Source organism: Lissotriton helveticus, chromosome 5_1 (genome assembly GCF_964261635.1).
Source record: "Lissotriton helveticus chromosome 5_1, aLisHel1.1, whole genome shotgun sequence".
Lineage (NCBI taxonomy): Eukaryota > Metazoa > Chordata > Amphibia > Caudata > Salamandridae > Lissotriton > Lissotriton helveticus.
In genome coordinates this window covers 2,141,631,984-2,141,644,915 of record NC_136065.1, presented here as the reverse complement: position 1 = coordinate 2,141,644,915, position 12,932 = coordinate 2,141,631,984, and the positions used below count along the sequence as shown (strand labels likewise).

Genomic DNA, 12,932 nt, shown 5'->3' with positions numbered 1-12,932 from the left:
GTAGTTGATTTTATATGTGTGATTGCCGATAGGATCCATGTTGCGGTGATGGATTAGGTGGGTATGGGGGAATGCACTAATGCACTATAGTGGTACACATGTGCAGAAAAACAAATGCATACAGTAGGTTACACAGTAATAAGTTATACATTACAAAAGTGGCACTAGTGATCAACCAGCATAACCAGGATATAAGAGTGTGCAGTAGAGCAAATACATACGGTAAATTACAAAGTACAAGGTGTAAGTGTAGGTATAATACTGATAGTATATAAGGGCAGGATACAAATGCAAACAGCAATTCATGTCAAATATTGTTAGTTCCTGAGGGTCGAGGTGGCAGTGTGCCATTATCGATTCATGGTCCTCCCTTTCGGCCTTCGTTCAGCCCCCAGCGTATTCACAAAGTGCATGGCGTCAGTAGTGACTTATCTGAGAAGCCAGGCCACCAGGTATTTCCCTTCCTGAAGGACTGGCTCGTAAAATGATCCACGTTTACTCTGTAATGAGAATCTACTTTGGCTTGTCGTCGGTTATTCAAATCTCTGGGGCTGCAACTCAACATAGAAAAGTAATTTCTCATCCCAAGTGAAACGAGGATATTCCTTGAAGCAGTCTTGGACACCAAGGTAGCAAACGCATATCCCACGCCAAAACGAAGGCGCAAGGGAATACAGATGGTGGCTGAACTTCGATCAAAAAAGTCTGCTTCAGTAAGAATATACAAGTCTATGCTGGGAATGCTCTCCTCGTGCATACCATTGATTCCAAATTGACGATTGCATGTGAGGCTGCTTCAGGAAAAGCTGAACGTCCAGTGGTTTCAGGTTCACTGTCATTCTAATCACACAGGCAATGAGGAAGGCTCTGTCATGGTGGGGAAAAGAGCTCAATATTTCTCAAGGCCTATCCTTTGAGGCAACACGCCCCAGCTACATTATGACAGCTGATGCCTCCCTGGATGGTTGGGGAGCGCATCTCCAAGACATGGAAATTCATGGAAAATGGTCTGTCCAAGAAGCACAGATGCATATAGATCTCTTGGAGTTGAGGGTAGTGTTTCTAGGGCTGCAAGTATTCCTTCCCAGTATTCGAGGCTCTCCTATTCTGGTAAGAATGGACACCACCACAACTATGTTCTAGCTGGCCAAGCAGGGATACCAAATCTCACACGCGATTGGTTCAATCACAAGAAATCTGGAAGTAGTTGCTGAAGCACAAAATATCTCTGCAAGCAGAGCATGTCCCGGGCAGAGACAACGAATGGGCAGATTCTCTCAGCAGAACAGGCAGCAAATGCCACAAATGGGAACTGAATCGGGGGCAGCTGGAATAAGTATTCAAGGTGTGGGACACTCAAGAGTTAGATCTTTTTGCGACTCTGACCAACAAAAAGTGTGTATGGTTTGCCAGCAGTTGTCCTCAGAAACAATCTTGGGGGAATGCTCTCCACCTACAGTACTTATAAGTTTCCACTGATCCCAAGAGTAATACGCAAAATAAAGAAGGAGCCATGCCAGCTCCTTCACGTAGCCCCTTCATGGCCAAGACAGTTTTGGTATTCGGAGGTCCTAATACAATTAATTTCACCACACATTTGCTTTAGGTCATTAAACAATCTAGTCTCCATGGACAGTCAGATACTACACCCACAAATAAAGACTAAGTTCATCGGCATTGTGTCTCACGACTATAAGTTCGGAGCTTTAAATATTTCAGCAGAATGTAAATCTATCCTGCATCATTCAAGAGCTTTTCCCACAAATAAGGCTTATACAGCAAAATGGAAGAGATTCTGCCACTCGTGCAATAAGAAGGCCCTGCATCCTTTCCATTCTCCACCGGAACAGGTGTTGCCATATCTCCTTCCTTTGGCAAATTCTGGCACACTCGTCCATCTAGGTTCACCTGGCAGCGATTTCCAGATTTTGTAGGAAGTAACGGGAACTTTCTCTTTGGTCTATAAGGATACTAAAATAATTGATGAGAGGCCTTTTCATGTCTTTTCTGCCTATAAAACTTCCTGCAGTAGCTCGGCAGTTAAATATGGTTCCCACTCAACTCATGAAGCCACCCTTTGAACCGATCCATAAAGCAGAAATGAAATACATCTCATGGTAAACTGCGCTCTTGTTGGCCCTCACATCAGCCAAGAGAGTCAGTGAAATTCAGGCTTTCACAGTTTCAGAACGATTTCTACAGTGTAAGGAAGACAAGCTGGTGTTAGGAACGAACCCACGCTCTATATCTAAAGTTCCAACTTCATTACACCTAAATGAACATATAAAATATTGGCCACATACTTCAAAAACCCTTCGTCTCCTGCTGAAATAGCTCTGCACTCTCTGGATGTAAAACGTTGCTTAAAATTCTACATTCATAGAACAAATATTTTCAGGAAGACGAAACAGCTTCTTATCTCGTTTGCGTTCCCAAGAAAAGACTATGCTTTCTCAAGGAGTAGTATTGCTCGATGGATATCGTCAGCTATCGCTTTTTGTCATGAAAAAGCTGAAAGACTGCTTTCCACAAAAGTTTCAGCGCACTCCACAAGAAAGATATCAACTTCTACATCCCTGTTTGCTGGCATATTGCTTCCTGATACCTGCAGAGCAGCAACATGGTTGAATGTGCACACATTTACCAAGCACTACATTTGGACTGTGCATGGAAATGATGCTTCAATAGGACAGGCGGTTCTGAGACATCTGTTTCTTTAAGGTACAGCTTCTTTATTACGGTTTTTCTCTACAGGTATGATAACTAGTTCAGAGATATTGTGATATTTTTTCAAAATGGATGCTATAATATAAAAAGGTTGTATACATAACTTGTTTTACTTAAAAATGTGTGTTTCGTTAAGAAGTGTCTTCGCCTAATCGTTTTAATTCAGACATTATTACTGCTAACTACTCTGATTCAAGCGTGTCAATCTATGAAAGATTCAATACTGAAGAAAAAATAAGTTACTTACCTGTACCCTGAGGTTCTCCAGTATTGAGATTCATAAATTCACATGCGGCCCGCCACCTCCCCGTTTTAGGCTTGCCACATTGTGCCTCATACGACTATTCTCTTAGTTATACTTGTGCTCGGAATCTGAGGTTCGGTGGCTCTGTAGGGGAGATGGGGGTCTGGGCTTGTTTCTGATTGGTTGAAGTTTTGTTCTATTCTAAATATGTGGATTGGTTTACAAATTTATTATCTTCATGCTTTCTAATGTTCTTCTAATAGTACTGCTTATTTAAGTACCCTGGGATTCCCACCATGACAACAGGGAAGATTCAAGCATGTGAATCTATAATAGATTTTAATACTGGAGAACCACAGTGTACAAGTATGTAACTTGTTTTTTCCGCAACATCCTGGGGATTCTAAAGGTACCCAGGGTTTGTAGATTTCCCTGGAGACGACTGAGAAAATAGCTTAAATATAGCAGCATTTTTTGTTTTGCAGGAAAAAAAGTACTCTGCAAAAAAGTGTATGTTTCCTAAAAATGACATCGATAAAAGGTTTGCTGTGTTAAGACACCATCTTCCCAGCTTTGATAAACAATCAGAGCTGACTCAAGAAACCTATTTTTTCCCCTACAGTTTTGGCATTTTTCAGAGTTAGTTCATTTTTCAAATTTTTGTGGTTTAAACCTACTTCTACTTTGTGGTGAAACCTGATATGACACCAATTGGTAATACAGTAAAGCTATAGATTTCTGAATAGTAGACACAATTTTGAATTCAGCAAGGTGGTAATTTGTGTAGCTCTAACAAAGACACTAACTTGAGCTAAAAATAATAGTGAAAATGAGTGGGGAAAAAATGGGCAATAGTGACATTTTCATCTGTAACTTCTTGTTACGGTGGGCAATTTACAAAAGCAATATACCATTACGTATGTGAGAGCACTTCTGTTTGCCATGATATATAGGGTGTGTAGATTGTCCACGAACCTGAGGTACCTAGCGCCAACAATTTAAGCTTCACAGTACACTGGTTTTTCATTGTGTTCATAGTATAGCGCAATTCATATGGTAAACTTTATCAAGGAAACTAATGTATTTCTGAAATGGACACCAGATCTGGAGTTTAGGCGCAGTGGTTATTTGTAAGTCTCTGATTTGTGGGTACCCGTACTAGCATGTGATTCAGCATTATTCAAAATGTTTTCTTTCGTAGACACTGGCTTATATGTGGAAGGTCCAAATGCAGAGAAATCGAATTGATAATAACAAATGTTATACTAGTCCATGTTCCCACATGTCTCCTTATAAAAATGGTTCCTCACTTGTGTGGGTAGGCCTGGTGCCTGTGACAGCAAAGGGCCCAAAACGCAATATAGATGCATCAAATGTTTACCACTTTTTGCAATGTGGTTAGCTGTCGATTTTGGGCCCCAGCTAAGCTAGCAACTAGGCAAACCTAGCAATCCTGCATATGATGGAAAACTAGACAACCAGGGGTGCATGACTCACATGGTAATTTTAACCAGAAGCCCTTCCAAAGCTAGACTTCCCCTAAAAAGACATATTTTCCTCAAATTTCTGAGAGTAAAACTTTTGAAATCTGCACGGAGCTGCAAATTCCCACCACACAGCATTCTCCCACGCCTCCCAGTAAAAATGGTACCTCACTTGTATGGGTAAACCTAGTACCCACAACAGGAAAAGGCCCAAAACACAGCATGGACTCCTCACATTTTTTCACTGAAAACTGACCCTTTTTTTTGCACTGTTTGTTCCTGTGAGCTTTGCGCTCTAGTTCATCCGGCACTTTGGGAAAACTGCACATGTTTTAAAATTCGACTCCTAGGGGGATCGAGGGTGAAGTGACTTGTGTGGCTCTGTCCAGGTTTGATTATCCAAGAAGCCCTTGCAGACCTCAAACTTAATTAAAACACACGTCCTCACATTTCTGTGAGAAAATTGGTTATCTGTAGAGAGCCACAAAAGTCCTACTACTCAGCATTTCCCCAAGTGTCCCGGTAAAAATTATGCCACACTCACTTGGGTAGGTCTAGTGCACATGACAGGAAAGGGCCCAAAACACAACATGGACACATCTCTTTTTTTCCACTGAAACGAAAACAGACGCTTTTTTTTTTGCAATGTGGGTAGCTGTGAATTTTGGGCCTTAGCTCATCCAGCACTTCGTGAAACCTAGCACACCTGCACATTTGTTAGCACTAATAACTAGAGGAGTCCAGGGGTGCATGACGTATGTGGCTCACACTAGGTTATTTTACCCACAAGCCCTTGCAAACCTCAAACTTTGACTAAAAACACACCTTTTCCTCACATTTCTGTGAGGACAACTTGTGGAATCTGTGGGGAGCTACAAATTTCCTACAACTCCGCATTCTCCCAAGTCCCCTGATAAAAATGATGCTTCACTTGCGCAGATAGGCCTAGTGCCCGCAAGAGGAAAGGGTCCAAAACACTACATGTACCCAAGACATTTTTCCACTGAAAACAGACCCTTTTTTCTGTAATGTAGGTAGCTGTGGATTTTGGGCCTTTTCTCAGCTGTCAACTAGTGGAATCTATAAAACCTACACATTTTTTTAAAACTAGACAACCAAGAGAGTCCAGGGGTGTGTGACTTGGGTGGCTCGCTCTAAGTAATTTTATCCAGAAGCCCTTGCAGACCTCAAATGTTGGCTAAAAACACACATTGTTCTTACATTTCGGTGATAGAAAGTTTTGGAGTCTGTAGGTAGTCTCAAATTTCCTACCGCCTTGCGTTCCCACCCGTCTCTCTAAAAGGACAGTACCCCACTTGTGTGGGTGGGCCAAGAGACTACCGCACACAAGGCATGAAAGTGCTGCATGGAGATCAGCGATAGGGGTAGCTTCGTTATTTGGGGCGTGCTCGGCCAAAATCCATGGCAACCTACCAACCATACATGTTTGAAAAGTAAACACCCAGGGGATTCCAGGGTGGTGTCCCTTGTGTGGTTCTCAGTGTCCTTCAAATCTCAAACGTTCCCTAAAATCATGTTAAGAGAAAAGGGCCCTGAATGGGGAACAAGTCCTAAGTCTATAAATCTGTTCGCAGAGCGGGGAGGATGGGTGGGTCGGTAAGGAATCTGCGGCCAGATAGGCTTTACCAGATAAGGCGTTCCTGAAGGTAGGGAACTTGTTCATCTGATAAAGACTTCTAGTGCAGATTCCTTACCTTAGAATAGATACCCAAGCAATACCTTCCCTGAGGGGGGACTGCGAAGCGATTCCACTCTAGAAAGTCCTGCAGAGATTTCTTCTAGAAAGATCTGACTGTCCAGGCAGTAGTGCTTGGTAAAAGTGTGTAGAGATGCCCACGTTTCTGCCTGGCAGATATCCAGGACCAGAACGCCCCTTGCTAAAGCAGTTGTCACAGCCTTGGCTCTGGTAGAATGAGCATACAACCCCTTCTTCGCCCAATGCATAGCAAATTTTGATATAGAGCTCGATCTGTCAAGAGATGGTCCATTTCTGTACCGCCTTCCCTTTCTGGGCTCCGACATACCCCACCAAGAGTGGTTCATCCACCTGGAACTCTTTTGCATGGTCCAGGTAGAATGACGATGCTCTTTTTGGGTCCAGCCAAAGGAGTCGCTCCTCTTTCTTAGAAAGACGAGGTGGAGCGCAAAGGTAGGCCCTGTGATAGACTGGCCTACATTTAAGGACAACCTTCGCAAGGAAGCTCCAGTGCGAAGGGCCAGCTGTGTCTGGGAAGATGTTGATATACGGCTGCTTAGATGACAAAGCATGGGGTTCACTGACCCTCTGGGCAGATGTTATTTCCACTAGAAAGGCCGTCTTTATAGTAAGGAGCCTGATAGGACAGTTGCGTATCGGCTTGAAAGGAGCATACATCAGAAATGTCAGGACTAAATTTAGGTCCCACTGAGGCATGTTGAAGGGTGAAGGTGGGAACACGTTTTGGAGACCTTTCAGAAACCAAAACAGAGCCCTGCTGGGCAAAAGAAACAATACACAGAATGTCCTGAGAAAGGTGGGTCAACCTGTTTTTTCTGCACACCATGCCACAAACTTGCGCCAACTGCAGGCATCTACTCGCTTGGCGGAGGGATGTGTAGCTGACACGACATTACAGACTTTGGGCAGAAGGTTGAAAGCTGTCAACTGTCACCACTCAATCTCCACGCATGTAGGTGGAATGTTGACAGGTTTGGGTGGAGAACACTCCCCTGTTGCCACGGCAGAAGTTCCTTCTGAAGGGGCAACCTGATCAGAGGACCGATGGCATGCTCAACAGCCCAGGATACCAGTCTGTCCAAACCCAGTCTGGAGCCACAGGAATGACTTGAACCCAGTTGTTCCTGATCTTCTTCAGAATGCCTGGCAGGAGTGGTACGTGCATAAAGGAGGCCTGAGCTCCACTTGACATGAAAAGCTTATCCGAGTGAGAGCCGGATTGGAAACTCCAGCGTGCAAAACTGCTGATACTGCACATTCTCTGCAGTGGCGAACAGATCTAACCAAGGTTCTAGCCACTGCTGTAAGAGACCTTGCACCACCACTGGTTGGAGCTGTCATTCATGATCCGTTAGGCATCTTCAGCTGATTTCGTCCAATCTGGCCTTTAGAGATCCTGCCAGGTGTTGAACCACCAGGGAAATGCCCTGACATTTCAGCCATGTCCAGAGATGGAGGTCCTCTTGACAAAGGGTCCACAACTTCACCCTGCCTTATTTGCTACTGTAGCACATGGTGGTGTCCGTGAATAACTGAACTAGCCTTGCCTTGGTGGAGGGTAGAAAGGCTTTCAATGCAAGCGGATTGCTCTGAGCTCCAACAAGTTGATGTGTAGTCCGGATTCCGCCAGAGGCCAGTGGCCTCTGATCTCTACCTCTCCCAGATGGCCGCCCAAGAGTAAGGCATCTGTCACTTCTATCAGTTCTGGTCAGGGAAGGGAGAGGGGTCTACCAATGACCCAATACCCATTTGTTAACCACCACTTCAGATATTTTACCCTCTGCGATCTGGACCATGTCAGAGAGATTTCCCGGATGGAACACACACTGGAACTTCAGGTCCCACTGCTGCATACATCAGAGGACATGTGTCGCAAGCAGGATGAATAAGGCCATTAGGCCCAGCAGCCTTAGTCTCACCCAAAATCGAGGATAAAGGCTGAAACATCTGTATCATAGCCTGCATATCCTAGACTTGCAATTGGGTAAGGTATGCCCAAACCTGCACTGTGTCCAGAACAGCCCCTATGAAAGGTAGTATCTGAGAAGGGGTCAGGTGTGACTTTGGAACGTTGATAGTGAACCCCAGAAAGTGCAGGAAGCCTGTTGTAGTCTGGAGGTGGGAGATGACTTCCTGGGATGAGCCTGCTTCGCAGCCAGTCATCAAAATAAGGGAAGACTGGCAACCCTGAACTCTGCAGGTGAGCGCAACCACCACCTTCACCTTTGTGAACACCCGAGGGGCGCTGGTAAGGCCAAAGGGGAGCACTGTGAACTGAAAGTGCTTGGGGCCTACCATGAACCGCAGATAACGTCTGTGGGCAGGCTGGACAGGGATGTGGAAGTATGCGTCCTGCAAGTCCAACGCTACCATTCAATCTCCCGGGTCCAGGGCAGACCGGATTTGAGTGAGCATGAGACACCAGAAGCAGATGATGTGTGGTTCTGTCACCATTTTCTGGTTACAAGCACCATAGGGCTTAAACCTCCTTCCTCGTAGACATCCCTGCTATACTAGGAGACAGTGTCTCAAAAAATGTCAGTCAAAAAGTGACATGGGTAGCTCCTCTCCAGATCTGCGCTGACTGATGCGTAAAGAAATGACCCTCCTCTAGGGAGGTATGGCTTGGGTATCTATTCTAAGGTAAGGATTCTGCATCTAAAAGTCTCAATCAGATGACCAAGTTACCTTCAGTAATGCATTATCTGAAAGAGACACGTTAGTATTAGATTCCTTACCTTAGAATATCCCCAGGTGTCAGACTGGATCCGGAATTTTTTTGCGTAGCAGTACCCTTGCGTGTCGGTAGGCGTCGTCTGCGGCTCCGCGTCCGTCGTCGCCGTCGTGGGCGCCGTGATGACATCGTCTGAGTACTTAGACGCCGCCTCCGCGTGCTGACGTCAGTTCTTCTTTTTTCCGCGCCAGCAGCGAAGATCCGGAAAAAGTCGTACCTTAGTCACTTTTTGACTAACTCTTTTTTGATCTTTTTGATCTCCTTTTCGAGTCTTCGACTCCTCATCGGTGCCGGTAGGGATGCCTGGTTTCAAGCCCTGTGACGATTGCGACCGACTGATGTCGGTAACGGACCCTCACCGTCGGTGTCTCCACTGTCTCGGCGTCGACCACGACGACAAGGCCTGTTCCGACTGCCGGGCCCTGACTTCGAAAGCTAGACGGGAGCGGTCCCGTAAGCGACTCGAACTCCGGTAGTCGGCCCCACGCCAGGAGAGGTCCCGATCCAGATGGAGGTCGAGGGACCGGTCGCGGGAGCGGAGCCATCGTAGCTCCGAGAGTCGACATCACTCCTCAGGGTCGAAGTCGTCAGGTAAGCATAAGAAGTCGAAGAGACGTCATCGCTCTTCCGACTCCCCCCCTGACGCTCGCGCGACGCGGCCGGGGGTTCGGGTGGCACCGCCCACGCGGCTCCCTCGGAGTCGCAGGCGCCGCGTCAGGCTCCATACCCTTCGGTCCCTGGGCCTCACGCGACGCCGGAGGAGATCGAGCGGTTCCTAGTGGCCATGAGGTCCCTCTCTCCTCCGACGGGTTCCACGGCGCCTTCAGCCCCGGCGGCCCTGTCTGGGGTCCTAGCGGGTCGGGGCTTCGGCCCCGACGCCGACGGGTGCTTCGGCTCCGTCGCCGCCGGCGCCTTCGGGCCTGGCGCCGCAGGGCCCCACTGGATCCGGTTCCGGATCCGGGTCGTCGCCGGTGGATTTAACGACCTCCCCTGCGCCGGTCGCTCAGGTGTCACCACCGACGCCTCCCTCGACCCGGTTCCGGCGCCGGTGGAGAATTCGTTTTCCATGAACCGGCCCCATCTTTTCCCAATCCTGAGTACCAGGAGATGGGTGATGAGGAGGATTGGGAGGGGTCTGAGGACCCTCTGGCACGTGAATGCCAGTCTCAAGAGGACTGGGCAGGTGAACTTGGGGAGGCCAGTGGTATTGACACTTCGCCTGACACTGGCTTTGTCTCACCTCCTACCGTGGCTACGGAGGACGGGGCAACCTATAGTGTGGTGTTGATGAGGGCAGCCAAGGCCTTGGGCCTTGAGCTCCCCGTCGCGGCCGTGAGGACTAACCTCCTCACCGAGGTCCTTAAGCCGCAGTCATGCTCAGCCGAGCCTCTGCTGCCGTTAAATGAGGCCTTAACCGACGTTCTTTTGGGCACTTGGTCCAGGCCCGCTATGGATTCGCCCGTAGATAGGAACGTGGCCAGACGCCACCGCCCGGCCCCGGGGGACCCATGTTTCCTGTCCACCCACCCCACTCCCGAGAGCCTGGTCATCCAGCTCTCCAATTCCCAGAACGCGTTCCCGTCGGCTCCGCCGGACAGGGAATCCAAGAGGTATGAGCAGTATGGTAAAAAGATCTTCTCATCCCTTAGCCTGGGACTGCGGTCTTCCAACACCACCTGCCTCTTGGGCCGTTACACCCACTCTCTGTGGGATACGGTTGCGGAAGTGCTGCCAGAGTGTCCGTTGGAGGTACGGGCCAAACTCGGCCAAGCCCTTGTGGAGGGCCGGGATGCAGCCAAATATTCCATCTGGTGTGGGCTGGATACCACCGACTCGCTAGGTAGAGCGATGGCAACAACGGTGGCGGTCAGACGCCAAGCCTGGCTGAGGTCCGCCAACTTTTCGGCAGATGTCCAGAACACGTTGATGGACATGCCGTTTGATGGCCGTCGCCTCTTTGGCGACAAAGCAGACCATGCGCTTGAGCGCTTTAAGGACTCCAGGGCTACGGCCAAGTCCTTGGGACTCTCGGCCCCGCGCCAGCAATCGGCTGCTTTTCCCTCCTTTCGTAGCCACGGAAGGGGTGTACCCACACGTGCTGCCAGCCACGCTCCGCAGGGTAATACCCAACGCGGTGGCGGCCGTAGGAACCGCCGTCCTGGCGGTAGGGGTCAACGGCGATGTCAGTCCACACCTTCCCCCGCAGCATCCGCCTCAAAACCCTCCTAGTCTGTGCTTTCAGGCCCATGTGACGCCAGTGGGGGGCAGGGTTCGCCATCACCTCCTCCACTGGCGCACTGTCACATCGGACAGGTGGGTGCTGCAGATCATCCGAAGGGGCTACTCCCTCCCCTTCGAGGCGACTCCTCCAGCCATGCCACCGCAGAACCACCGTGTATCGGGGGATCATTTGCGACTTCTGCAGGAGGAAGTTACGGCCCTCTTGGCCAAGGGGGCCATCAAGCGCGTTCCTGGGCCAGAAGTAGGGTGTGGTTGCTATTCCCACTACTTTCTGGAACCCAAGAAGGGCAAAGGGGGCCTGCACCCTATCTTGGACCTCAGGAATGTCAACGGCTTCCTCCGGAAGGAGAAGTTCAAAATGCTGACACTGGCTCAGGTCTTAGCTGCCCTGGACCCAGAAGACTGGATGGTAGCGTTGGACTTGCAGGACGCTTATTTCCACATCCCCGTCCTGCCGGCCCATCGGCGCTACCTGCGGTTCACGGTTGGCCACGAGCACTTTCAGTTTACCGTGCTCCCCTTCGGCCTTACCAGCGCCCCACGGGTGTTCACAAAGGTGATGGCGGTGGTCGCAGCTCATCTGCGCAGGTTAGGGGTTTCAGTCTTCCCCCTACCTCGACGACTGGTTGTTGAAGGCGGGCTCGCCCCAGACAGTCGTCGGCCACCTCCAGACTACGGCAGATCTCCTGCACCAGCTGGGGTTCTCCATCAATGTGCCAAAGTCACACCTGTGCCCCTCTCAGAAGCTCCTCTTCATCGGAGCGGTTCTAGACTCGGCGCGGTTTCTGGTTTATCCACCCGAACAGCGGGTCCGGGATATTCAGGCTCTGATTCCCATCTTTCAGCCGTTATCCCGGGTCTCGGTCAGGTTGACGCTGCGGCTTCTGGGGCTGATGGCCTCCTGCATCCTTCTGGTGCATCACGCCAGGTGGCGGATGCGGGCTCTGCAGTGGGACCTGAAGTTTCAGTGGGCCCAGCATCAGGGCAACCTGTCCGACCATGTCCTGATCTCGGAGGGCACTGCGAGACAGCTGCAGTGGTGGCTCACGGACCGCGATTGGGTCAGCGGCAGGTCCCTCTCCTTTCCCCAACCGGAGCACGTAGTTGTGACGGACGCGTCCCTCCAGGGCTGGGGAGGCCACATGGGAGAGGCGGAGATCAGAGGCCTCTGGTCTCCGGCGGAGGCCCGGCTCCACATCAACCTGTTGGAGTTACGGGTGATTCGTCTTGCACTGAAGGCATTCCTCCCTCTGTTCGGGGGAGTGTAGTGCAGGTGTTCACGGACAACACCACCGCCATGTGGTACTGCAACAAACAGGGCGGGGTGGGGTCGTGGACCCTTTGCCAGGAGGCTCTGCGCCTCTGGCAATGGCTGGAACGCCAGGGCGTGACCCTGGTGGCTCAACACCTGGCAGGTTCTCTGAACGCCAGGGCGGACGAGCTCAGCGGTCGGTGCATGATGGATCACGAATGGCGTCTGCACTCGGGCGTGGCGCAAGGCCTCTTTCAGCGATGGGGAGAGCCTTGGTTAGATCTATTCGCCACCGAAGAGAACGCGTCATCAGTTCTGCGCGTTGGAATTTCCAAGGCGGCACTCGCTCGGAGACGCTTTTCGTCGCGAGTGGAGTTGCGGTCTGTTGTACGCCTTTCCGCCTATACCACTTCTGCCCAGAGTGCTGAAGAAGATCAAGCGCGACCGAGCCCAAGTCATCCTTGTGGCTCCGGACTGGGCACGAAGGTACTGGTATCCAGAGCTACTCAGTA

At 49.8% G+C, this 12,932-nt stretch overlaps 1 protein-coding gene and 1 long non-coding RNA gene across 3 annotated transcripts in view; one reads left to right on the top strand and one right to left on the bottom strand.

Annotated features, from left to right (window-relative positions):
- The window catches only part of MIGA2 (mitoguardin 2), a 147,297-nt gene extending 143,824 nt beyond the window's left edge, over positions 1 to 3,473 (top strand). The window contains exon 17 of the transcript XR_013595150.1: positions 3,457 to 3,473. The gene's annotated coding sequence lies outside the window, so the exon portion shown is untranslated. The remainder of the gene's footprint in view (positions 1 to 3,456) is intronic.
- LOC144756428 (uncharacterized) overlaps positions 1 to 12,932 on the bottom strand; it is a 147,195-nt gene that overhangs the window by 55,937 nt on the left and 78,326 nt on the right. The window lies entirely within an intron of this gene.